General features: G+C 47.3%; 1 long non-coding RNA gene across 1 annotated transcript; it reads left to right on the top strand.

The window, feature by feature from the left end:
* Window positions 1-256: 256 nt before the first annotated feature.
* Window positions 257-24,563, top strand: LOC142652432 (uncharacterized). Its single transcript, XR_012847854.1, has 2 exons — window positions 257-546; window positions 24,170-24,563. It is a non-coding gene; the product is annotated as an uncharacterized LOC142652432 (long non-coding RNA).
* The last annotated feature ends 1,224 nt before the right edge of the window (window positions 24,564-25,787 follow it).

The following is a 25,787-nucleotide window of genomic DNA, read 5'->3' as shown; positions in this document are numbered from 1 at the left end:
GGTAGGGGGGCGCCAGGCCGGGTGCACAGGGCCGCACCTACCATGAAGCAGGATGAGCTGTTGGTCTCTGGTGATAGCCTTCAGCATTGTGTGGGGGCGGCAAAAGTGCGGCCACACACAGACGCTGTAAACATTGGACCAGTGTGCTGGAAACCTCTCTTGCTGCATCACGCAGGACTTGTTTCTTCACCCTGCATGCCCCTTCTCTGCTCCAGCTGTTCTATCATTAGCTGTCAGCAGTCGGGGACGAGCAGGAGGGAGGAAGTCTGCAGAGACAGTACAGGCAGAGAGCAGCTCATGTAAGTTCACATCAGGCTCTCCTGTCACATCGGCTGAAGCACTGAGAACAGCTAGAAGATAATAACAGAGCCTGGTGTGCACTCTGCCCGACCTCCTCTAGGGGCAGCACTGTATCCGCAGGCTCTCTACCCCTCCTCCACCTGACTACTGAACTCCAGGCAACCATCACTGCTGACCTATGAAGAGGCTCCAAGTTTTTGATCAGACTGTCTGCATGTGAAGAGTCCAGCTACGTACAAACGGAAGGTAAGTGTGTATATGTGTGTTCTGTTTGTCTATCTGTATCCTATCTATCTATCTATCTATCTATCTATCTATCTATCTATCTATCTATCTATCTATCTATCTATCTATCTATCTATCTATCTATCTATCTATCTATCTATCTATCTATCTATCTGTCTAAAGCTGCAACAAATGTCAAGTCCCCAAAAAATATCCCAGTATTTTTTTCATAGTTTAAATAAAAAGACTATACTCCCCTCCCGTGGCACTCTTGTGGCAACGCATCCCTGGTCCTACTGATGGTCTCCGTACAGCTGGGATCCTGTAATGATGTTTCATCACATTTGACCGCTGCAACCAATCACAGGATGCCAGCTGTACAGAGACCATCCAGAAGACCAGGGACATGTTGCCACAGGAGCACCAGGGAGGCGAGTATAGTCTTTTTTTTAAATTTTATCTCCACTGGTTTCCACAGCACGATTTGGTGCAGATTTTCTGGCAGATTTCCCTGCGAATTCTGGGTTGGATTTGCTGCTGAATTTTCTGTAGCAAATTTGATCCATGTGTACATACCTTAAATGGACACAAGTTACAAATGCTCCAGTAGTATACAGTTTATGCCACCCAAAAACCGGTGCAAACCCCCCTAAAAAAAAACATATACATCAGCACATTGTGAAACCGCACAGTAGTCGTTGCATACGTGGATGTGCACACCAAAGTTTTCTGAAATTCAACAGGGGTGCTATTTAAGTTTTTGCCTCAGGTGGCAAAAAAGCTGGAATTGTCCCCCCATGTGCAAATACGATTGCATACTCCTCCTGAAGTGGAGTCCCACTGATGTCACTATCCATATATCGGCAGTGACGTCAACGACCCCTCCTGCAGGAGAGGAATCATACTTCCCGCTGTCCCGGACGGCCGGTGGCATGTTTCGCAGTCAACTGTATCTTCGTCCTCAGGACACAGATACAATTGAACTTAATGCTGAAGCAAGGAACCATCAGCTCCCTGCTTCAGCATCAGTTAAGAGCGGAGGAGCAGAGGGAGCTGTGCCCAGGGACAGTGACTTCAGTGGCTCCTCTGAAGCGGAATCCCTGTTGCCGACACTCTGGCAGGGGATTTCGCTCCAGGAGTATCCCCTGACATCACTGTCCATATATGGACAGTAATATCAGTGACGTCACTGTACATAAATTAACAGTACCAACTAGGAGAGGAATTCCGTTCCTAGAGGGAGTCTCAATGACGCAATCTACATGGGGGAAGGGATAGCGCTATCTACAAGGGGGTGTGACACTATCTACATGGGCACAGAGGCACTATATAGGGGCACTATCTACAGAGAACACTGGCGCTAGCTACATGGGTACTGTCTGTGGGCACTATCTACGTGGGCACTGTGGAACTATCTGCATGGGCACTGGTACAAGAGACATCTAAAGGGGCATTGTACAGCATGGGGGCATCTAAGGCAGCATTATATTGTATAGGGCAGCTATGGCGGCATTATACTGTATGGGGAAGCTATAGGGGCATTATACTGTATGGGGCAGCTATAGGAGCATTATACTGTGTGGGGCAGCTGTAGGGGCATTCTACCGTATGGAAGCAGCTATAGGGCATTATCCATTATACATATATGGACAGTGATGTCAGGGGACCTCTAGGAAGCCCAATGGAGCTATGTACAGGGAGGGGGGTGTAGTGCTATCTACAGGAGGGTGTGTGTGGCACAATCTACAGGGCTGTGCGTATGTGGCACTATCTTCAAGGGGGGAGGGTGGCAATATCTACAAGGGGGGCTGTGTGGCACTATCTACAAGGGGGCTGGCAGTACCTCTAAGGGGGTGTGTGTGGCACTACCTATAAGGGGGCTTGTGTGGCACTACCTACAAGGGGGGAGTGTGGCACTATCTACAGGGGTACTGTGTGGCACTATCTACAAGGGGAGTTGTGTCTCTGTCTACAAGGGGAGGTGTGTGGCACTATATACAGGGGGCTGTGTGGCACTATCTACAAGCGGAGGTGTGACACTATCTACAGGGGGGAGTGTGGCACTATCTACAAGGGGACTATGTGGCACTGTCTACAAGCGGAGGTGTCTGGCACTATCTACAGGGGGGCTGTGTGGCACTATCTACAGGGGGCTGTTCATTATGTCACCATATAGTCTCATTAGCCTCAGATATGCAATCTGTTTAGTCCGGTACTGACCTCTTTATTTATTTTCTTTTTATTTATTGTTATGTTAACTACTTTATATAACTGTATCTCTTGTAAAATGTACAAACGGTTTTATGCTCGAGTTACATAAAAAAATAAATTTACATCTCATTGATTGGTAGAGAAAGCAAACATGGCGAGGGAGAAGAAAAAGTGGTTTGGAGGTGGGGGTGGGGGGGGGGTCGCCAGACTGAATATTTGCCCCGGGTGCCGGAGAACCCAGCTACGCCTCTGCGGTCAACCACTACCTTTCGCTGTATGACTGGTAACACACTCAATCCGTTGTTCGTAAGCGGCACAAACAACCTACTTCGCACTGCAAATAGGGAAACGGAGCCAAAGCAGAAGTCCAAAATTGACAATTCAATTTAAAGAATATCGTCCCTTTGAGATTAACTCAGAAATAAACATAAATCTTGCATAGAACAAGGCTCAGTGTTTCAAAAGTAGTGTACACTCAACAGAGCACAATATTTCACTGGTCTACCTTCTGGTTTCTGCTCTGAACTTGGGGAATAATCATGGAGGAGGGGTTGTAACTGATTATACTTCAGGGTCTTACTTCACCCCACTGCAACTAGCTTGGCTGAATGGATTTTAGATCTCTCTCACTTCAGAGTTCTACTTTATTCCACTTCACTAGCTGTGTTGGATAAGATGCAGACCTCTCTCTGGGTGGTGCCAGGGAAATACAGGCATTTCTGCTACTACTGGCCGCAAGGCTCCTTGTTCACAAGGTCCAGACACATTCTTTCTCAGTCCACACTTCATCTAGCTTTCTCCCTTGGGCACCAAAAAACACACACTCCCTCTTCTACCCACTGACCATCATCAAAACTTCACCCACACAGTTTTTCCCTCCTCCAGATAACACCGTTGAATGCGAAGAAGGCCTGCCCCCAGCATCATAGCGTCATGGTGTTGTCCGGGCATGGTGGGCGCATGGCAACACCATCAACGGAGAAGATCCTCTCCCCGTAAGTGCCTGCCTACAGCGATAGTAAGCACTAGTCTGCTTACCACCACTGACACATGGGAACGGGAGACGAGCAGGGTGACAGAACAGGCACATGACCAAGAGCATCACTGACCTCTTCCTACAACTTGGCCTTTTTCTACCATGAGTCTTAACAGTCTATACACACTCTCCCAACTTTGTTAATGTTTCCACAAATTCTTTGCAAGGATAATTCTACGATATGACAGTGAAGTGAGTTCGGGCCTTCCTTTTTTTTGGTGAGCAGGTCTTGGAGTTACTCTGGGAAGCTAACACTTTTGCCTCCATAGGGGGTGGTGGGAACAAAGTGTCCAAATGGAAATTCTAGGTGAGTATGGAATAGTTGAGCCTTCACACAAGAGAATTGCACAGCTTTGAGAGAAGACAGAGAGTGAAGAAACCAGCCCTATTGGAGCATAAGAAAGAGTGGTTAGCACTGTTGCCTTGCAGCTCTGGTGTCCTGGGTTTGAATCGAACTAAGGGCAACATCTGCATGGAATTTATATGTTTGCGTGGCTTTTCTTCCTGAAAGGAAAATAGGGTACAAAATGGCGCAAACATAGGGCATTACCCACATATGGATGTACAAAAGGTAAGTTGTTCAGGTTATGCTCACGTGGTGATGTTGTTCTAGGAGCTTTCTTCCTTGAAATAAATATAAGACAGTGTAAAGAGAAAATAAAATATAAATACATATTTAGCAGAGCTGAATTGATCACCTATGCACTCTGTTTGTTTTTGTAAATTCCATGGAGTTGTATAGAACGACAGCACACATGCTTGACTGCTGCTTCATACAAACTCCTCACCACGGTTATGCTGGTGTGAAGCAATAAGGGACTTGACCCCAATACTGGTGATACCGGCAGGGTACCTGTGGGGGGGGGGGAACCCCAGGAACTAACAGCTATCACCTATCCTGTGGATATGTAACAAGTGCTGATTGTAGGAAAAACGCTCTAACTCTTTGGGGTTCATTGGTCATTGTTGTGCATAATGATAATTCTTTGATAAGCTAATGTAATAGACCTGCAGACCTGGAAAATCATAGATAATACATGGGAATACAACGATGAGCAGCGAAAATTACAAACTCATCTCTACTTCATTGATAAACTGATTTCTATGTTATCTGTAAATTAAAAATAAAGGAAGAAAAAACATAATACATACAGAAAATGAAACCAAAAACCAAGCAAAGGGTAGAAAGTCAAGCAAAATGAAAAATGGCAGAAGATAATATGGGAAAGAGTTATGAAAACAGTGATGTGGTGCAAAGATTATAGCAGTGGAAGATTCATTTATATTTTGTACTTCTGGCTTCTTGAGTTTACCAAAATTGTATTGAGTCAGCATTATTCAGTTCTGCTAAAGAATCAGCACTCGGGTGTTGGGGGGGGGATTGGAAAGCTACAACCTGTATTTTTTTCCCCCAATAATATGTGTGCTACCTCTCGAAACTATTTTCAATACTGGATTAGGAAGATAAAATAAAACACATATTAGAACTTTGCATTGTACATCTATACTAATGCAGTTCTTCTTGTTAATACATCTTTAATTTATTTCACCCATGTAATTAACAATCACTTTTTGTTTGAAGTTGATCACAGGTTTTTCCGCTGCTTGGTCCCCCAGCTATCAATGGGAATCTGTGCAGAAACCTTGCAACAAGTGTACAATTCTGCTGCAGCGCCACTCAAGGGAAAATTAAGCATTACACAGTTCTCAATGAAATGACATTTAATGAATAGACATGACTGGTCCTGAGATAGAGACACTTTTTGTAGCTGCTCTCCGCCCTATCTATCAGGCTGAGGATGAAATGCTGCAACCAGGGCCGGCCCTAGGATAGATGGCGCCCTGTGCGAAATGATCTTTCGGCGCCCCACCCCATCATTAAAAAAAAATGCCCCATAAAAAAATTATAATGCCCCTTTGCCCCTTTAGTGCCCCCATACAGTATAATAATAATATTTAATAATATAATATATTACAACCCCTTCAAGCATACAGTATTTTGTCCTCTAATTGTGCCCACAGTATTGTGCCCCCTGTAGTACCCCTACACAGTATAATGTCCGCTTAGTGGCCCCCACACAGTATAATGCCCCCCTGTAGATTTTGCCATATAGCCTACCTGTAGACAGTGCCATAATCCCCCACCTCCTTTTTGTAGATCGTGCCATACAGCCCCCCACACCTCCCCCTTGTAGACAGTGTGATACAGTCCCCCACCTCCCCCTTGTAGATCGTGCCATACAGTCCCCGCACCTCCCCCTTGTAGACAGTGCCACCAAACAAAAACAAAAATTGTACTCACCTAGGCCCCGTTCCCATGACGAACTGAGCTGCTCCATGACGGGACCCTAGTACAGAGTTTCCCAAAATTTCCTCAGGGCCCCCCTACCAAAAATTGTTTTGAGAAAGACAGAAAACGGCTAAGAACAAGCACTCCACTCGTAGGGCATGTTCACACACGTTTTTTGTAAGGCATAAAAAATCTGCCTCAAAATTCCTTCAGCAACTGACAGCGTTGGGTGACCTTTTTTTGTGTTTTTTCTTAAGCTGTTGAAACTAATGCAAAAGACGCAGGAAAAAAAGCTCCAAACGAGCGCCGCAGGTATCTTCTGCCTCCTATTAATTTCAATTGGAGGTCAGAGGTGGAAACCACTTGAAGACCATCAGCCCCCCACTCACAGAAAAATGACCATCAACCCCCCACTCACAGTAAAATGACCATCAGCCCCCCACTCACAGCAAAATGACCATCAGCCCACCACTCAGTAAAATGACCATCAGACCCCCACTCACAGATTCCCCCTGTAGGTAGCGCCACACAGCCCCTTGTGGGTAGCACCACACAGCCCCCTTGTGGGTAGCACCAGACAGCCCCCTTGTAGGTAGCACCACACAGCCCCCTTGTAGATAGCGCCACACAGCCCCCTTGTAGATAGCGTCACACAGCCCCCTTGTAGATAGCGCCACACAGCCCCCTTGTAGATAGCGCCACACAGCCCCCTTGTAGAAAGCGCCACAAAGCCCCCTTGTAGATAGCGTCACACAGCCCCCTGTAGAGTGTGCCACACAGCCCCCTGTTGGGAGTGCCACACAGCCCACAGCCCCCTGGTAGGGAGTGCCACACAGCCCCCTGGTTGGTAGTGCCCACAGCCCCCTGGTTGGTAGTGCCCCACAGTCCCCTGGTAGGTAGTGCCACACAGCCCCCTAGTAGGTAGTGCCACACAGCCCACTGGTTGGTAGTGCCACACTGTCCACAGCCCCCTTGTTGGTAGTGCCACACAGCCCCCTGGTAAGTAGTGCCACACAGCCCACAGCCCCCTTGTAGGTAGTGCAAGGACTACGAAATGACCGATAGCTGGCCGGCAATAGGCATTCAAAAAAGGACAACTGTGCAGGAGCACACAAAATACCCAGCTTTCCCAGCTATCAAATAAATCTGTGGAAATGAACTAAGTTATAACTGAGTAAAGGATTAATCCTTTTAGCTAGATTCAATAAAAGTTATATCTTAGTTTATTTCCACACTTTTTTTTTTTATACCCGGAAAGCTGGGTATTTTGTGTGCTCCTGCACAGTTGTCCTTTGTAGGTAGTGCCACACAGCCCACAGCCCCCCTGTAGATAGCAACCCCCCTCCTTCCAGTAAAGATAGCGCCACTGTAGCTCCCTGAAGGAGCGGAATCCCCGTGTGCCCGGGGATTCCGCTCCTGGAGCGCTGCTTGATACCTCTGTCCATATATGGACAGTGACATTAGGGAAAACTCCTGAGGCGGAATCTCCGTCCACAGCATTGCAGATGCTATGACCGTCGATTCCACTCCAGGACAAGCTCCTGTCGTCTATGTCCATGACGTCATTGGCTTCTCCTGGAGTGGAATCCCCGGTCATAGAGTCTGCAATGCTGTGACCGGGGATTCCGCTTCAGGAGTTTCCCCTGATGTCACTGTCCATATATGGACAGAAACATCAAGCAGCGCTCCAGGAGCGGAATCCCCGGCCACACGGGGATTCCGCTCCTTCAGGGAGCTACTGTGGTGCTAGTAGACAGCAGAGCAGGGAGATACCTCCCTGCTCTGCTATAGTGCCCCCCTGTAGATAGCAACCCCCTCTTCCAGTATAGATAGCGCCACTGTAGCTCCCTGAAGAAGCGGAATCCCCGTGTGGCCGGGGATTCCGGTCCTGGAGCGCTGCTTGATGCCTCTGTCCATATATAGACAGTGACATCAGGGAAAACTCCTGAAGCGGAATCCCCGGGGGTCACAGCATTGCAGACGCTATGACCGTCGATTCCACTCCAAGAGAAGCTTCTGACGTCTGTGTCCATGACGTCATTGGCTTCTCCTGGAGTGGAATCCCCGATCATAGAGTCTGCAATGCTGTGACCGGGAATTCCGCTTCAGGAGTTTTCCCTGATGTCACTGTCCATATATGGACAGAGGCATCAAGCAGCGCTCCAGGACCGGAATCCCCGGCCACATGGGGATTCCGCTCCTTCAGGGAGCTACGGTGGCGCTATCCTGGAAGGGGGGGTTTGATATCTACAGGGGGGCACTATAGCAGAACAAGGGAGGTATCTCCCTGCTCTGCTGTCTACTAGCGCCGCTGTAGGTGAAGGAAGCTACAGTTGCGCTAGTAGACAGCAGAGCAGGGAGATATCGCCATGCTCTGCTATAGTGCCGTCGCTACCGCTATAGCAGCCACAGCAGCTGCTAGCGGCGCCACCGTCCTCATTTCCGGTGTCACCGCTATCAGCCGCTATGGCAGCTACAGCGGTAGCCACTAAGTGAAGAAGCGCCCGGGTGCGACTGCAGTTAGTGTGTGTATCCCCGCTGGTAGTTGCAACGGCGCGGGGATACACACACCCGCTGGCGCCCCTTTGGCCGTGTGGCGGCTGGCGCCCTGTGCGACCGCACTGGTCGAACATAGCTAAGGCCGGCCATGGCTGCAACAAATACAAAAGGCAGCAAATAATCATGGGGTCCATATAATGGGGGATTTTAAATATCCTGACATTAATTGGGACATAGGTGTCAGTTTTTTCTGACGATACAAAACTTTGTAGGATACTTAAAACTCAGTTTGATTATAAAATATTACAGAAACACCTAGACAAGCTGGCAGCATGGGCAAAAATATGGCAGATGAAATGTAATGTTGGTAAATGTAAAGTAATGCACCTAGGACAAAATAATAGTATTAATGCATATACAATAAATGGAATAAAACTGGGGATAATGGAACAAGAGACGGTCCTGGGCAATGTTCCCTCTAAGTCTTGGCAGCTCCGGAGCGGGGCAGTTAGGGAGCAGGCCAAATCTCCATCAATGGTGGGCGATCTGATGACCAAAATTAATAACCCTAGTAAACGATAATATAGCGACTAAATAAGAGAATAAGAAAACTTATTTTAAAATATTTTTAATTACTTTTTTAAATACTATAACATTACAAGTCCACCAGAAAAATAAACAGTTATAAACACCAATTATAGGCATCAATGTCAAGAAATACTCCGCGGACTGACCCTCGCATTTGCGGACCGTGCTTAAATGATAAAATATGGGAGCACGGTCCGTAAAAGTAAAAAATAGGACGTCCTATTTTTTGCGGGTCATTTCTACAGCCCAGACACACATCCGTAAATATACGGGAAGGTGTCTCTAGCCCAAAAAAATAAATTGATCAGTATTTTTATCTGCAATTACAGATCCGTAATTGTGGATAAAAATTACGGTCATGTGCATGAGGCCTAAGTGATAATAAAGAGCATAAGTAACACTTTTTAGAAGTGATCACACGAGTGGGATAGTAAGATGAGAAGGGCACAACTCAGGTTGAATTCATAAACAATTGAAGTAATACAATTGAGATATTACTACTAAAAAAAAACAACTGCCTGGGTTTGAACCAGGAACCTTTTACGTGCAAGACTAACACACTAACCACTACGCAACAGAAACTGTGATATCCAAAGCTCCTTCACAGTTTTATATAAACTTTTCAACCAGTACAGGTCAATCAACACTCAGCCATATTACATAGAGTAAACCTGCCAAGATTTGTAGTTTGGGATCAATTCTATTATGGCCGGCACTGTCTGTCTCTCCTGAGGTCTGTCTGTGGCGTGGGGTTGGTAACTGGTCAGAGTGAGATTCAACTCAGACTGGCTGCCGCTGCATGCAGTGATTACTGGGAGTGACTGAGAGACTCACCAATCCCAGCCCCGCTTGTAGCTTTCCCACGTAGCAAAGCTACAAGCAGGGCTGTGATTAGTAAGTCCAACACTCCCCCCCACCCCCGTCTGAGCTGAGGTTGTGACATCAGGACCAGGTAATTCACTGGTCCAGGGAGCGACCTAATGACGGTCTGTCTCTGATTGTGATCACCTCAGTCAGTGACAGTCGCAGACCGTCATATGCTCCGCCTCCTCACTGTCCGCAGCCACTCCAAGTCCACTCTCTTCAAGCCACTCCAAGTCCTACTCTTTGCCCACCACCCGCTGCCCACCTTGATTGCACTGCGTCTGCACAAGTAAAGTTTGACGCATGAGCAGTGCAAATCATATGCGGGAACAGAAGAAATGCCGGACAGTGTTCTTTTTCTGCTGGATGGCAGAAAAAAACAGTGGACTGGCTTTAAAGTTTAGTGAGCGGGGGGACCATAGAAGCCACACAGCCACACACCTTATAGGGAACAGTGGTCCTGGGTATTCGGGTTACAAATAAGTTAAGCAGCAGTACTCAATGTCAAGCAGCAGCTGCAAAAGCAAATAGAATTTTAGGGTTTATAAAAAAGAGAGGTAAGAACCGGTAATTCAAATGTAATATTACCCTCTTTAAACCCCTCGTAAGGTCACATCTTGAATATGGAATTCAGTATTGGACTCCACATTGTAAAAAGGAATATAAGAACTGGAGAGGGTTCAAAGGCGGGCGACGACATTATTAAATGGGATGGGAGGTGTCACTTACAATGAAAAGCTAGAGAAATTGGGCTTGTTTAGCTTTGAAAAAAGACACCCTAGAGTTGATCTTATTAACCCCTTCCCGACATATGACATACAGTTACGTCATAGCCAGGAAAGGGAAGTATGGAGCGGGCTCACGCAGTAAGCTCGCTCCATACGATGCCAGTGTCGGCTGTATGTTACAGCCGACACTTCAGAGCGCGATCCCGCTAGTTTAACTAGTTAAATGCCATGGTCAATACCGACCACAGCATTTAAATCGTGAGAAAGAGGGTGGCGACTCTAACAGCTCATCGCGCCCCCTGCAACGCAATCGCGGGGGGGGGGGGCGATCGTTGCTATGGCTGCCTGGGGACCTAATGAAGATCCCCAGGTCCGCCATCTTTGTACACCTATTAAGCCCTGCCTCTGGCAGGGCTTAATAGATGCCTGTCAGAATCACGATATACTGCAATACATTAGTATTGCAGTATATCGTGCAAGCGATCTAACGATCGCTGGTTGAAGTCCCCTAGGGGGACTAATAAAAAAGTAAAAATGAGTTAAATAAAGTTGTTTTTTTGTGTAAAAAAAAAATAAAAAAATTAAAAGTTCAAAAAACCGCCCTTTTCCAATTTTCCCTCTAGAGCATAGTAAAAAAAAAATATATATATATATATACATAATTGGTATCGCAGCGTCCGTAAAAGTCTGAACTATTACAATATATCATTATTTAACCCGCACGGTGAACGCTGTAAAAAAAAAAATTGTAAACGCCAGAATCTCAATTTTTTGGTCACCTAATCTCCCACAAAAAATGAAATAAAAAGTGATAAAACTGTTGCATTTAAACCAAAATGGTATTATTAAAAACTACAGCTTATCCCACAAAAAATAAGCCCTCATACCACTTAATCGACGGAAAAATAAAAAAGTTATAGCTCTCGAAATTTTGCGACGCCAAATAAATTTTCTTTTTTACACTTAGGTTTTTAATTGTAAAAGTAGTAAAATATAGAAAAAACTATACATATTTGGTATCGCCGTAATCATATTGACCCACAGAATAAAGTTAACATGTTGTTTTAATTGCACAGTGAATTCCGTAAAAACAGCGCGCAAAAAAACATGGAGGAATCGCTGTTTTTTTCATTTTCTACCACACAAATAATTTTTTACCCATTTCCTAGTACATTATACGGCAAAATAAATGATGCTACGAAAAACTACAACTCGTCCCGCAAAAATCAAGCCCTCATAGTACTATATCGACGGAAAAATAAAGACACTATGGAAAAAATGAAAATCTGAAAGTTGTTTTGGTCGGGAAGGGGTTAACGTGTATAAATATATGTGTGGTCAATACAAAGTACTAGCACATAATCTGTTATTTCCAAGGACTCTACAGAGGACCAGGGGACATTCATTGAATGTGGAAGAAAGACATTTCAGACATCAATATAGGAAAGGGTTCTTCACAGTTAGAGTGGTAAAGCTATGGAATGCCTGACCCCAAGAGGTAGTGATGGCAGATATTGTGTCAGAATTTAAAAAAAGGCTAGATGATTATTTATTTACGAATGGCATTTAGGCTTATAATTAATCAAACAATGAATGATGGGTAATTTATTTTGGAAAGGTTGGACTTGATGGACCTGTGTCTATTTTCAACCTATGTAACTATGTAACAGGTGAGAGTTTCACTCCCTTAACCTCCTCATGAAGGTATGAACTTTCCAAGAGGGAATCCCCGGGTTGCTATCACAGAATAGTCACTGTTAGCCATAGCTGACATGTAGACAGAGACGAGTTTTGTAGTGCAGTACAAAAGTGGGAGACAGAGGCATAGTTGTTTGATAGGCGAGGTCAGGGCTGGCAAAGTTTTTGCAGAACGGGTTACCAGGCACAAGGTCAGGGCAGGCAGTGAACAGAAGCCAGGCCAGAAGTCAAGTTGAGTATAAACCACAGAGACATAGCAGACATACACTTTAGCGGAGTACTGGCATTTATATCTTTTGTTCAAGAGATGTGCAGCCATAGACTGGTCACTGAAATTGGCGTGCACTGGCCTTTTAAGAACCGGAGAGTGGGACGCAAGACTGCTCGATAATAATGTAAAACAACTATTGTAAAAGTCTAGCTAAGTAAAGTAGTCACCAGCTATTGCTTGGTACTTTCACTACATAAAAACATATTCCTACCTAACATATTATATTTGCAGCACACCTTAGTTTTGTATTTGTCCTCAACTTAAAAGTTACTACAAAGTCTGTTGAACCATTTACTAGTTATATCTGTTCCTGGGAAAAGCTAAGTAACTAAAATATTGAATTCCAAGTCTTGTTATCGTCCTCCCAGTCTAAAGGTTCCGACTACATGCAAGTTTGGGAAAAAAACCTCTAAATCTGGCCTTGGATGATAGTGGCCCCAGGGGAATTTTTTGTTTCCCCCTATAATCCAGTCCTGGTGACTCTCTATAGGAGATGTGAATGTGTTATGATTAGAGATGAGCGAACTTATGAAAAGTTCGGTTCGGCTGGTTCGCCGAATTTCACGGAAAAGTTCGATTCGGACCGAACTAGTTCTGACCGAACCTGTAATTCAAGAAAGCCCCTAAAAATCGTGTATAACACTGTTTAAAAGCCCTAGAAGCCCTGTACACTCTTAGGTCACCCATGAGTGTATCCAAGTACTTTTGAGCTGTCTTTAAGGCAAAGTTAGTGTCAAAGTTACGCCAACATGTATGGCTATAGGAAAACGGATGGGACACGGTGATAACTAACAGAAACCACTGCACTTGTGCATGTTGTATGCTTAATGCATTGTTAAAAAAGGTACAAAAATTAACCATTTTTGGTGGCAGATGCCTGCCAGGGTTCATACATATAAGGTGGTAAAAGAAGAAGCAATGGCTTTTGACAAGCCCTCCAAAAATTTACCCTTTTTATTGGCAGATGCCTGCCGGGGTTCATCCATACATGGATGTAAAAGCAACAAGCAATGGCTTTTCACAAGCCCTCCAAAAATGTACCCTTTTTATTGGCAGATGCCTGCCGGGGTTCATCCATACAGATACATGGATGTAAAAGAAACAAGCAATGGCTTTTCACAAGCCCTCCAAAAATTTACCCTTTTTATTGGCAGATGCCTGCCGGGGTTCATCCATACAGATAAATGGATGTAAAAGCAACAAGCAATGGTTTTTCACAAGCCCTCCAAAAATGTACCCTTTTTATTGGCAGATGCCTGCCGGGGTTCATCCATACATGGATGTAAAAGCAACAAGCAATGGCTTTTCACAAGCCCTCCAGGCCTGCTTGTAGCAGACGGCAGTGGAGGTGTATTGGTGGTAGTAGAGGTAGCCAACGGACAGCAAGGGTGGTGGTAGTAGTAGTAGCAGCACATTAAAACAGACTGGACAGTCACAGGACAAAGCCCTGTGGTGGGGCAGGCCTGCTTGTAGCAGACGGCAGTGGAGGTGTATTGGTGGTAGTAGAGGTAGCCAACGGACAGCAAGGGTGGTAGTAGTAGTAGTAGCAGCACATTAAAACAGACTGGACAGTCACAGACAAAGCCCTGTGGTGGGGCTGGCCTCATGCTTGCTTGTAGCAGACGGCAGTGGAGGTGTATTGGTGGTAGTAGAGGTAGCCAACGGACAGCAAGGGTGGTAGTAGTAGTAGCAGCACATTAAAACAGACTGAACAGTCACAGGACAAAGCCCTGTGGTAGGGCAGGCCTCAGGCCTGCTTGTAGCAGACGGCACTGGAGGTGTATTGGTGGTAGTAGAGGTAGCCAATGGACAGCAAGGGTGGTATTAGTAGTAGCAGCACATTAAAACAGACTGGACAGTCACAGGACAAAGCCCTGTGGTGGGGCAGGCCTGCTTGTAGCAGACGGCAGTGGAGGTGTATTGGTGGTAGTAGAGGTAGCCAACGGACAGCAAGGGTGGTGGTAGTAGTAGTAGTAGCAGCACATTAAAAGAGACTGGACAGTCACAGGACAAAGCCCTGTGGTGGGGCAGGCCTCAGGCCTGCTTGTAGCAGACGGCAGTGGAGGTGTATTGGTGGTAGTAGAGGTAGCCAACGGACAGCAAGGGTGGTGGTGGTAGTAGTAGTAGTAGCAGCAGCACATTAACAGACTGGACAGTCACAGGACAAAGCCCTGTGGTGGGGCTGGCCTCAGGCCTGCTTGTAGCAGACGGCAGTGGAGGTGTATTGGTGGTAGTAGAGGTAGGCAACGGACAGCACGGGTGGTGGTAGTAGTAGTAGTAGCACATTAACAGACTGGACAGTCACAGACAAAGCCCTGTGGTGGGGCAGGCCTCAGGCCTGCTTGTAGCAGACGGCACTGGAGGTGTATTGGTGGTAGTAGAGGTAGCCAACGGACAGCAAGGGTGGTGGTAGTAGTAGTAGCAGCACATTAAAACAGACTGGACAGTCACAGGACAAAGCCCGGTGGTGGGGCTGGCCTCAGGCCTGCTTGTAGCAGACGGCAGTGGAGGTGTATTGGTGGTAGTAGAGGTAGGCAACGGACAGCACGGGTGGTGGTAGTAGTAGTAGTAGCAGCACATTAACAGACTGGACAGTCACAGACAAAGCCCTGTGGTGGGGCAGGCCTGCTTGTAGCAGATGGCACTGGAGGTGTATTGGTGGTAGTAGAGGTAGCCAACGGACAGCAAGGGTAGTGGTGGTAGTATTAGTAGAAGCACATTAACAGACTGGACAGTCACAGGACAAAGCCCTGTGGTGGGGCAGGCCTGCTTGTAGCAGACGGCACTGGGGGTGGATTGGTGGTAGAAGTAGTAGCAGCAACAACAGCAGCGGCACATTAAAAAAAGAGTGGACAGGACAGAATCCCGTAGTAGCAGGTGGCAGTAGCAGGCGGCAGCGGCAGCAGCAGCAATGTCAGATGTAATCAGTGGCATCAGGCACAGGGGTTTTAAAATCCTCACCGATACACACTTGATTCATTTTCAGAAACGTGAGATTTTCCAAGCTGTTGGCGGACAATCTTGTTCGCTTAGGGGTGACGAAGCCCCCTGCCGCGCTGAATACCCTCTCTGACGCTACACTGGAGGGTGGACAAGACAGTACACCCATGGCAAACTGGGCCAGTTCTTGCCAATAATCCAATCTGCTGACCCAGAAGTCCATGGGGTCTGGGATCAGGATTTCTGACGGAGAAAGGGCACAGTCCAGGTACGAGTGAACCTGATTGGTTAGGTGCTGGTGATGGTGAACATCCCTTTGGTAAATACGATGTGTGTCAGGTCGGGGTATTGGATGTAAAAATGTTGTCATCATATTTTCCAAACTGAATTGGCTGCTGCTGCTGCTGCAGCTGCTACCGCCTATTGCAGAGGTAGCTCTGCCAGAGGCGGTGGAACGATGAGACAGTGGAGAGCGGGGAGTGGCCCCCCGGTCAGACATGCTTGCAGCAGGTGTTGAAAGCTGTGACAAGATGGCTACATAGATTCTCTCGATAATAAGCCAATTTTGCCTTCCTCTCAGAAGGCGCAAAAAACTCCCCCATTCTGGCTTTATACCGAGGCTCTAAAAGTGTGGCTATCCAGTACTCATCTCTTTGCTTCATGCTAACAATACGACAGTCAGCGCGCAAGTAACGAAGCTTACAGCTCGCCATCCTGGCCAGTGTTTCAGAGGGCCCGGTTGGTTCCATCTCCGCCCCATACTGCCATTGTTGTCCATCATCAAGGTCGTCATCAGACTCGTCATCAACATCACTGTCATGTTGTGCAGCTGCCTCGTCCCCTATCCCTTCCTGTGATTCCATCTCCAAATCCAGCTCCTCTTCAGGTCCTGTTTCCTCATCCTTATCCTCCTCCTCCTCCTCAACATCTATAGCCAGATGTGATCCTTCCTCCATCCTTTGCTGAATTATCGCTGTGAGCGTTTGCTCCATAATGAATATCAGCGGCATAACATCGTTCATTCCGCTAGCGTCACGGCTCACAAATCGTGTGGCCTCTTCAAAGGGCCTCAAAACGCGACATGCGTCTCTAACCAGCTGCCAGTGCCTGAGCTCGAAATTACACTGGCTCCAAACGCTGCCCGTCTGCTGCATCAGGAAATCATTCACAGCTTTCCGCTGTTCGTACAGACGGTCCAACATGTGCAGGGTACGGCAGCGACTGCACCACCAACAACTTAGCCAGGTGTGAATTAAGCCGCACGACAAGTGGATGACTGGGTATATATTGTTGCTTATTGGACAACGATTCCGTAATGGATAACTGACGGGACGTAGGAGTAGCACTAGATGACAGTGATGATGATGACAACGAGATGGTGGATAAGGCCTGGCTACTACTTAGATGACAGGGACTCGGAGCAGCAGCAGCGGCAGAGGGGTCTTCATTAGATGTACATGATGGTGGGGCATGTTGATTGTCCCACATGGCCTTGTGATGCCGCTCCATGTGTTTACGTAGAGCGGTAGTTCCTACATTGCTGCCCTGTCCACGCCTTACTTTCTGCTTGCAGATACGGCACTGTGCCATGTTTTCGTCCTCCGGGAAGGTACAGAAAAATTGCCACACGGCAGAGTACCGTAAAGAGGTAGTACCACGTCCACCACCACCACCCGAGCTTGCCCCTTGTCTGGCAGGCTTTTTTCGGGAGCCTACACCAGTAGCAGCAGTGTCACCGGCTCCTGAGCTGACCCTACCGCTGCAACGTTTTGCAGATTGACTTCTGCCCCTACCTTGGCTTGGCTGTTTATCACTGCCAGTGCCGCCACTACTACCCTCCTCCTCTGATGCCGTCATCACCTCGTCACCTGGTTCCCACGTCCTGTCTAAAACAACATCATCATAGCCCTCCTCAGCATCCCCGCCACTTCTGTCACTGTGTTGTGAATGTGATGTGACATCATGGCGGGCTCCATGTCTCCCCTCATTACTGCGTCTGCCACCACGGCTACCACCAACACCCCCACTACCACAGCTATGCGTCTCGGACACCGCTTCCACCTCCACCACCGCCGCAACACACTCCGTTGACTGACTCGCGGAAAACAAATCATCATCACTATGTTGTTCAGTAATATCTTCCTTCGCACCCGAGGAGATGTCTCTTAGGACTCTCAGGAAAGATGGCTTCCCGCTAGGAAGGGGGAGTGAAGACATAGATGATGAAATGGAAACATTAGAAATACCCATATTACTACTGTCACTGTGCCAAGGAACTGTAGAGGGTTTAGTATCCAACAAAACTTGGCTTGAAGCCAGATCGTCAGAGTCTTCCTGCTGAGATGACCGCGAGCCAGCCAACCAGTCCACAATGGCCGTATTGTTTAAAGTAACCCGCCCACCGGAGGAGATGGACAAGTCTGACTTGCTGATACTGCTACTACTACCAGCAGGCACATGGCTGCTGCTACTAGTGGAACTGGGCACATGTCTTGTGCCACAAATGCTGGTACTGGGTCTGGCACCAACAGATCCAACATTTGGACTGGAAGAGGACATGGCATGGGTGTTTTTTCCTCTACCCCGTCCTTTCACAACCTTTTTTTTACCAGACATTTCACTGCTGGAGTGCAGCAAGTTGAATCAAAACCCCGGGGATGAGCCCCTTCTAAAAGCGTATTCACACACTGGCTTGCCAAATGGCAATGAATGAGAATTTCTATCAGCCACTGTGCACTGACTCAGGGAATGCTGGCCCTAGGTGTTGTAGTACTACAAAGGCTGCCTCAGCTGCCTGTATTACAAGTTGGATGCAACGGGGATGAGCCCCTTCTAAAAGCGTATTCACACACTGGCTTGGCCAGGGCCGCCATCAGGAATTTCAGGGCCCCCTACAGCTAAATTTTCTGGGCCCCCCTACCGTGGCACCGCCTGTTAACGGTACTCCGTCCAGAACTATATCATGGTACCCAGGGCCGCCATCAGGGGGGGTATTAGGGGTACTGATGTGAGAGGCCCGGCCAAACCTAATTGAAAGGGGGGCCCGGCAAACTGCCGCGACTTGCCTTTGGTAGAAAAAAAACAGGCCCCTGCAATGGGGCCCATTTTTTTCACCAAAAGAATGTCGTGAGCTGCGGGCCCCCCTTTCAATTAGGTTTGGCCGGGCCTCTCACATCAGTACCCCTAATACCCCCCCTGATGGCGGCCCTGGGTAGCATGGGGGTCGTCATGGGGGCCGTCAAAGACCGCCGCCCGTGCGACCGATCGCGCGCACCCGCAAACTCCCGCGCATGCGCACCCGCGACCGCCTGGAACCGCGCACCGAATTTTGAGGCAGATTTTGACCTGCCCACACTATCTTGCCGCGTTTTTTGCCCACGGCGATTGAGGACAGCAGACAAAAAACGCAGGGAAAAATGCATTTTCTGCCTCCCATTGATTTCGATGGGAGGTCAGAGGCGGAACCGCGACAAGAAAGGACGTGCTGCTTTTTCTTTTTTCCGCGACTGGCTCCCATTGATTTCAGATTAAATCAATGGGAGGCGGTTTTGGAAGTTGTTTGGTGCTGATTCTGACGCAGTGTCCGAGTCAATATCAAGGGCCAAAAACTCTGTGAACTGGGCCTTATTGTTAGGGCTTATTCAGACGAACGTGTAATACATCCGTGCAACGTGTGTGATTTTTACGCGCCTCGCACGGACCTATGTTACTCTATGGGGCCGTGCGGACTGTCAGTAATTTTCACGCAGCGTGTGTCCGTGAAAATCACGCCCAGCACTTCCGCAGCCGTATAAACTATGAATGAAAACAGAAAAGCACCACGTGCTACAAACATACAAACAGAGTGTCATAATGATGACGGCTGCGCGAAAATCACGCAGCCGCGCATCATACGCTGCTGACACACGGAGCTGTTATGGACCTTTTGCATGCGCAAAACGCAACGTTTTTGCGCGCGCAAATAGCACACGCTCGCGTAAATCCGGCCTTAGGGTAGGAACACACTAGGCATGAACACTGCGGATTTTATGCAGCACATTTTATTGTGGAAAATCCGCAGCGTATTACAGTCGCAGCCGAGTGGATGAGATATGAACAAATCTCATCCACACGCTGCAAAAAACAATGGACCTGCAGTGTGGCTTTTGGCTTTTTAAGCCGCAGCACGTCAATTTATTCTGTGGAATCGCTGCTCCTCTGTTGCGGAAATGCTGCGGTTCTGCCGCAAAAAGCACACATGAGAAAAAAAAAGGCACTTTTTTAAATTTATAAAAAAGTTTAGACTTGCCCCGGCCGTAGTCCTGGTGACGCGATCCTCTATTCTTAGTGCAGCTCGGCCTCCTGTCATGACGTTTCATCCCATGTGACCGCTGCAGCGGTCACATGGTCTACAGCGTCATCCCAGGAGGCGGGGCTACGTTCAGAAGAGAGAGATGTGTCGCCAGGACTACGGCCGGGGCAAGTCTAAACTTTTTTTTCCCTGCAGGATTCCCGCAGCGGACACGCCTCACCAAACCTGCGCCACTATTTGGTGCGGTTTTTCTGGCAGAATTCCCTGCGGCTACCGGGGCGGATAAGCTGTGTAGTTTTACTCAGCATATCCGCCTAGTGTGTCCCTTATGATGTCGCTCCTGGAGCTGCTGCCGCTCTCTAAATAGGTCCAGTAGAATTTGGAATTATTTTTTTTTTGTGAACCAGCTTAAAAAAATACAAAACTTTTGTGTTAGGGCCTGTTCACATCACCGTTCGCTTCCGTTCCGGGGTTCCGTCTGAGGTTTCCGTCGGGTGAACCCCGCAACGGAAAGTGAAAGTGACAGCACAGCTTCCGTCACCATTAGCGCAGTCGACTACGCTATTGATTCCGTCCGAAAACCAGCCAGAATGGTGACGAACGGAAACCATTAGCGATGTTTCCGTCACCATTGAGATCAATGGTGACTGAAACGGAAGCTGTGCTGTCACTTTCCGTTGCGGGGTTCACCCGACGGAAACCTCAGACGGAACCCCGGAACGGAAGCGAACGGTGATGTGAACAGGCCCTAACACAAAAGTTAGCCGCAGGGAATTCTGCCAGCAAAACCGCACCAAATAGTGGCGCAGGTTTCGTGAGGCGCGTCCGCTGCGGGAATCCTGCAGGGAAAAAAAAGTTTAGACTTGCCCCGGCCGTAGTTTAGGTGACTCTCTCTTCTGAACGTAGCCCCGCCTCCTGGGATGACGCTGTAGACCATGTGACCGCTGCAGCAGTCACATGGGATGAAACGTCATGACAGGAGGCCGGGCTGCGCTAAGAATAGAGGATCGCGTCACCAGGACTACAGCCGGGGCAAGTCTAAACTTTATCAATTTAAAAAAGTACCTTGTGATTTTTGCGGCAGAACCGCAGCATTTCCGCAACAGAGGAGCAGCGATTCCACAGAATAAATTGACGTGCTGCGGCTTAAAAAGCCAAAAGCCACACTGCAGGTCCATTTTTTTTGCAGCGTGTGGATGAGATTTGTTCAAATCTCATCCACTCGGCTGCGACTGTAATACGCTGCGGATTTTCCACAATAAAATGTGTTGCATAAAATCTGCAGCGTTCATGCCTAGTGTGTTCCTACCCTAAGGCCGGATTCACACAAGCGTGTGCTTTTTGCGCGCGCAAAAAACGTGGCATTTTGCGCATGCAAAAGGGCCATAACAGCTCCGTGTGTCAGCAGCGTATGATGCGCGGCTGCGTGATTTTCGCGCAGCCGCCATCATTATGACACTCTGTTTGTATGTTTGTAGCACGCGGTGCTTTTCTGTTTTCATTCATAGTTTATACGGCTGCGCAAGTGCTGGGCGTGATTTTCACGCACCCATTGACTTCAATGGGTGCGTGATGCGCGAACAATGCACAAATATCGGACATGTCGTGAGTTTTACGCAGCGGACACACGGACACACGCTGCGTGAAAATCACTGACAGTCTGAACGGCCCCATAGAGTAACATAGGTCCATGCGAGGTGCGTGAAAATCACTGACAGTCTGCACGGCCCCATAGAGTAACATAGGTCCGTGCGAGGCGCGTGAAAATCACTGACAGTCTGCACGGCCCCATAGAGTAACATAGGTCCGTGCGAGGCGCGTGAAAATCACGCGCGTTGCACGGATGTATTACACGTTCATCTGAATAAGCCCTAACAATAAGGCCCAGTTCACAGAGTTTTTGGCCCTTGATATTGACTCGGACACTGCGTCAGAATCAGCACCAAAAAACTTCCAAAACCGCCTCCCATTGATTTAATCTGAAATCAATGGGAGCCAGTCGCGGAAAAAAGAAAAAGCAGCACGTCCTTTCTTGCCGCGGTTCCGCCTCTGACCTCCCATCGAAATCAATGGGAGGCAGAAAATGCATTTTTCGCGGCGTTTTTTGCCTGCTGTCCTCAATCGCCGCGGGCAAAAAACGCAGAAAAAAAACGCGGTAAGATAGTGTGTGCAGATCAAAATCTGCCTCAAAATTCTTTAAGGAATTTTGAGGCAGATTTTTTTTCTGCCTGCAAAATACTTTGTGTGAACAGGGCCATACATAAACAGCACTTTGACACACTTTACTCACCGTGTCAGAAGAGCTGCTGCTCCCACTCCAGTCCTCTTCAGGCGAGGTTCTTCAGGCGAGGTCCTTCAGGCGAGGTCTTCCAGGCGAGGTCTTCGGTCCAGACGTCCAGTCCTTCACCTCCAGCCAGGCTCCAGGTAAGTTGGGTCCATGTGTGTCCGCGGTTGCGCGCGCTTCGTTCGCGGGTGCGCGCGCGGCCGATCGCAAGTGCGCGCGCAGCCGATCGCAAGTGCGCGCGCGGCCGATCGCGGGTGCGCGCGTGCTGTCGAGGCTGCGAGCGTGCGTGCTGTTGCTTCTGCGAGCGCCCGTGCTGTCGCGGTTGCGCGCTTTTGCCGGGTGCGTGCTCGGACGGTCGCGAGTTTGCGGGTGCGCGTCATCGGTCGGCGGTGTTTGACGGCCCCCATGAGAGGGGGGGCCCGCAGCTCACGACATGCATTTGGTGAAAAAAACGGGACCCTTTGCAGGGGCCCGTTTTTTTTTACCAAAGACAAGTCGCAGCAGTGGCCGGGCCCCCCTTTCAATTAGGTTTGGCCGGGCCCCTCACACCACTACCCCTAATACCCCCCTGATGGCGGCCCTGGGCTTGGCAAATGGCAATGAATGAGAATTTCTATCAGCCACTGTGCACTGACTCAGGGAATGCTGGCCCTGGGAGTTGTAGTACTACAAAGGCTGCCTCAGCTGCCTGTATTGCAAGTTTGATGCAACGGGGATGAGCCCCTTCTAAAAGCGTATTCACACACTGGCTTGGCAAATGGCAATGAATGAGAATTTCTATCAGCCACTGCACTGACTCAGGGAATGCTGGGCGTTGTAGTACTACAAAGGCTGCCTCAGCTGCCTGTACTGCAAGTTGGATGCAACGGGGATGAGCCCCTTCTAAAAGCATATTCACACACTGGCTTGGCAAATGGCAATGAATGAGAATTTCTATCAGCCACTGCACTGACTCAGGGAATGCTGGGCGTTGTAGTACTACAAAGGCTGCCTCAGCTGCCTGTATTGCAAGTTGGATGCAATGGGGATGAGCCCCTTCTAAAAGCGTATTCACACACTGGCTTGGCAAATGGCAATGAATGCAAATTTCTATCAGCAACTGTGCACTGACTCAAGGAATGCTGGGCGTTGTAGTACTACAAAGCCTGCCTGTATTGCAAGTTGGATGCAACGGGGATGAGCCCCTTATAAAAGCGTATTCACACACTGGCTGAGTAGTGAGTAGTGGATGAGCCCCTTCGATTGCTGGATTCCTGCCTTTTAGATTCCTAAAGCTTTCGCTTACTGCACAGAGATGCTATCCCTACAGCTCCTGTCTGTAAAATGGCCGCTGAGCTCCATGCATAGACTTTTATTGCAGGCTTGAGCCCGCCCCTATGCTGCCTCCCGATTGGCTGGCAGAGCCGTTTGCAAGGCATTATGGGGTAGCCTGATGTCAGGTGATATTGTGAAATCCTCCATTTTACATCTAACATGTGGCAGGCGCCAAAATGCAGCCGGGTTCGGTCAAAACGGGTTTGGCCGAACCCGGTGAAGTTCGGATTCGCTGCGAACCGAACTTTTCCCGATGTTCGGACCGAAACCGGGTTCGGTTGTCCCGGTTCGCTCATCTCTAGTTATGATGATTAGGAAAGCTAGGAAAAAAGTACAACTGAGAAATACCTGAATGGAATAGAAAATTACAATACAAAAAACGGCAAAATACTTTTGACTGTTATTATTTTAGTGGCAATAGGCTTTACTTATTTGACTACTGTACCGATTTGCTTATTACACTGGCCAGTATATATTGTATATTCAAAGCCATTTTTATAAACCTGTAACTGTAACTCAATATTGTTCAGTGGTCATATCGAAATATCTTTTCCATTCATAATAAAAAAAAAATCTTCTTCAGAAAGTGCCCAGGTTTCCATAAATCATGTTGTATTCTTTATTCCACAGGAAAACATTTTTCACGTCAGCTACATTTAATACAGAAGCAACTCAGGTTTTTTTCCAAATAAGATAAGACAACTGAATTTATTTCTACATAAAGGGCAGTTTACATTGACGGAATACACAACAAATCTTGACTGGAACGCTGGGAAAAGAAGAAAAAAGAAAACATTTTGAAATAGTTTAGAAAATAAAATTTATTTTTCTGATCAAGAATACAGCATGTAAATTATAATCGTCTGGAAGGCAAAAATGCGGAACATCTCTCCTACCTTGGACTGTGTGAATATATTTTGTTCACATGAGTTTGATCACTGTCTCACACCAACTATTATTCAGTTGTTAGTATGGACACATAAGGGTTTTGAGGGTCTATCTATCAAAGTTGCGACTAGCTTAATGTCTTCCTTCTTGATTTATCACAAAGCAAACACCAATTTGTACGCAGTCTATTTATCAAGTCATGATTACAACAAACTCTGAGTTAAGAAAAATTATTTAATTTTATAAAGTAAAATTCTGTCACCCCAAGAACTGAACTGTGACATATCAGTGCATTTAAAGGAGTTATCCTATTTGGACAAACTCTACTTGAAAGAAAGGACTTAAGTTACTTATTTTTATTATATTTTTTTAGGTAATTTGTGTATTTTTTTTTTCTTCCACAAGATGGGAAGTATTAAAAATGTTATAATAATTTGACAAGTTTTCCTATGCCAAACCACTGGAAGGACTTCCAAGTGGGAGGACACCAGTGGGAGGACTTCCAAGAATTACAGCAAGGTGAATCAGGCAAAGCAACCAGACTTACAGCTGCTGTAAATGTGGGAGTGAGACCCACCCCCCCTCCCTATTTCTGGCTACAAGCCAGGAAAATGTGTCTTCAAATTGCTAAGCATTGTCCAGCATCATTTTTTAAAAGATTGTACAAATGGTAGCTGGCAGAAGCTGTAGGAAAAACCAAAAGGCTAAAGGCTTGTCCACACATAACGGAATTCCGTTAAAAGCAGCAGACATTCCACTGCGGAAAAAATGCCCTATTTTCTGCGTTTTTTACTGTAGAAAATTGTGCGAATTTTGCTGAGTATTCCACAATGCTGGGAGATGGTGATCTCTCTGAAAAACGCAGCAACTCATTCCACTTTCCGCAGCAGAAATTGACATGCTGCAGTATGAAAAATACACACCACAGGTAAATTTCTGCTCTGAATTTTTACGTAGCGTGTGTATGAGATATGTTGACTCTCACCCACTTTGCTGCTACTGTATTCTGCGGTGTTTTTTCCGTCCACAATTCCAGATGGAAAATACACAGCAATTCTGAGACGTGTGGACAAGCCCTAGGACTGATGAAAGTGAAGAGGGAGACCCAGTGGTGAATGACTTTTCAGTTGACACGTTCACACGGCGTGTATCTGACGCATTTTTTGGGCGCATTTTACGTGCCAAAAAAGCGCCCAAAAACGGTTGATTACACTTTTAATTTACATAAATGGGAAAGCGCACCGTTACTGCATACAACGCGCTTTTTTAAACATGCAAAAAGCGCACACAAAACTCGCAAAAAAAACCCGCAAAAAATGTGTCACATTCCCTGTATTTTAAAAACCACTTCACAAGAAAC

The sequence above is a fragment of the Rhinoderma darwinii genome, chromosome 5 (genome assembly GCF_050947455.1).
Source record: "Rhinoderma darwinii isolate aRhiDar2 chromosome 5, aRhiDar2.hap1, whole genome shotgun sequence".
In the NCBI taxonomy this organism is placed as follows: Eukaryota; Metazoa; Chordata; class Amphibia; order Anura; family Rhinodermatidae; genus Rhinoderma; species Rhinoderma darwinii.
This window is presented reverse-complemented; position numbering and strand designations above follow the sequence as displayed.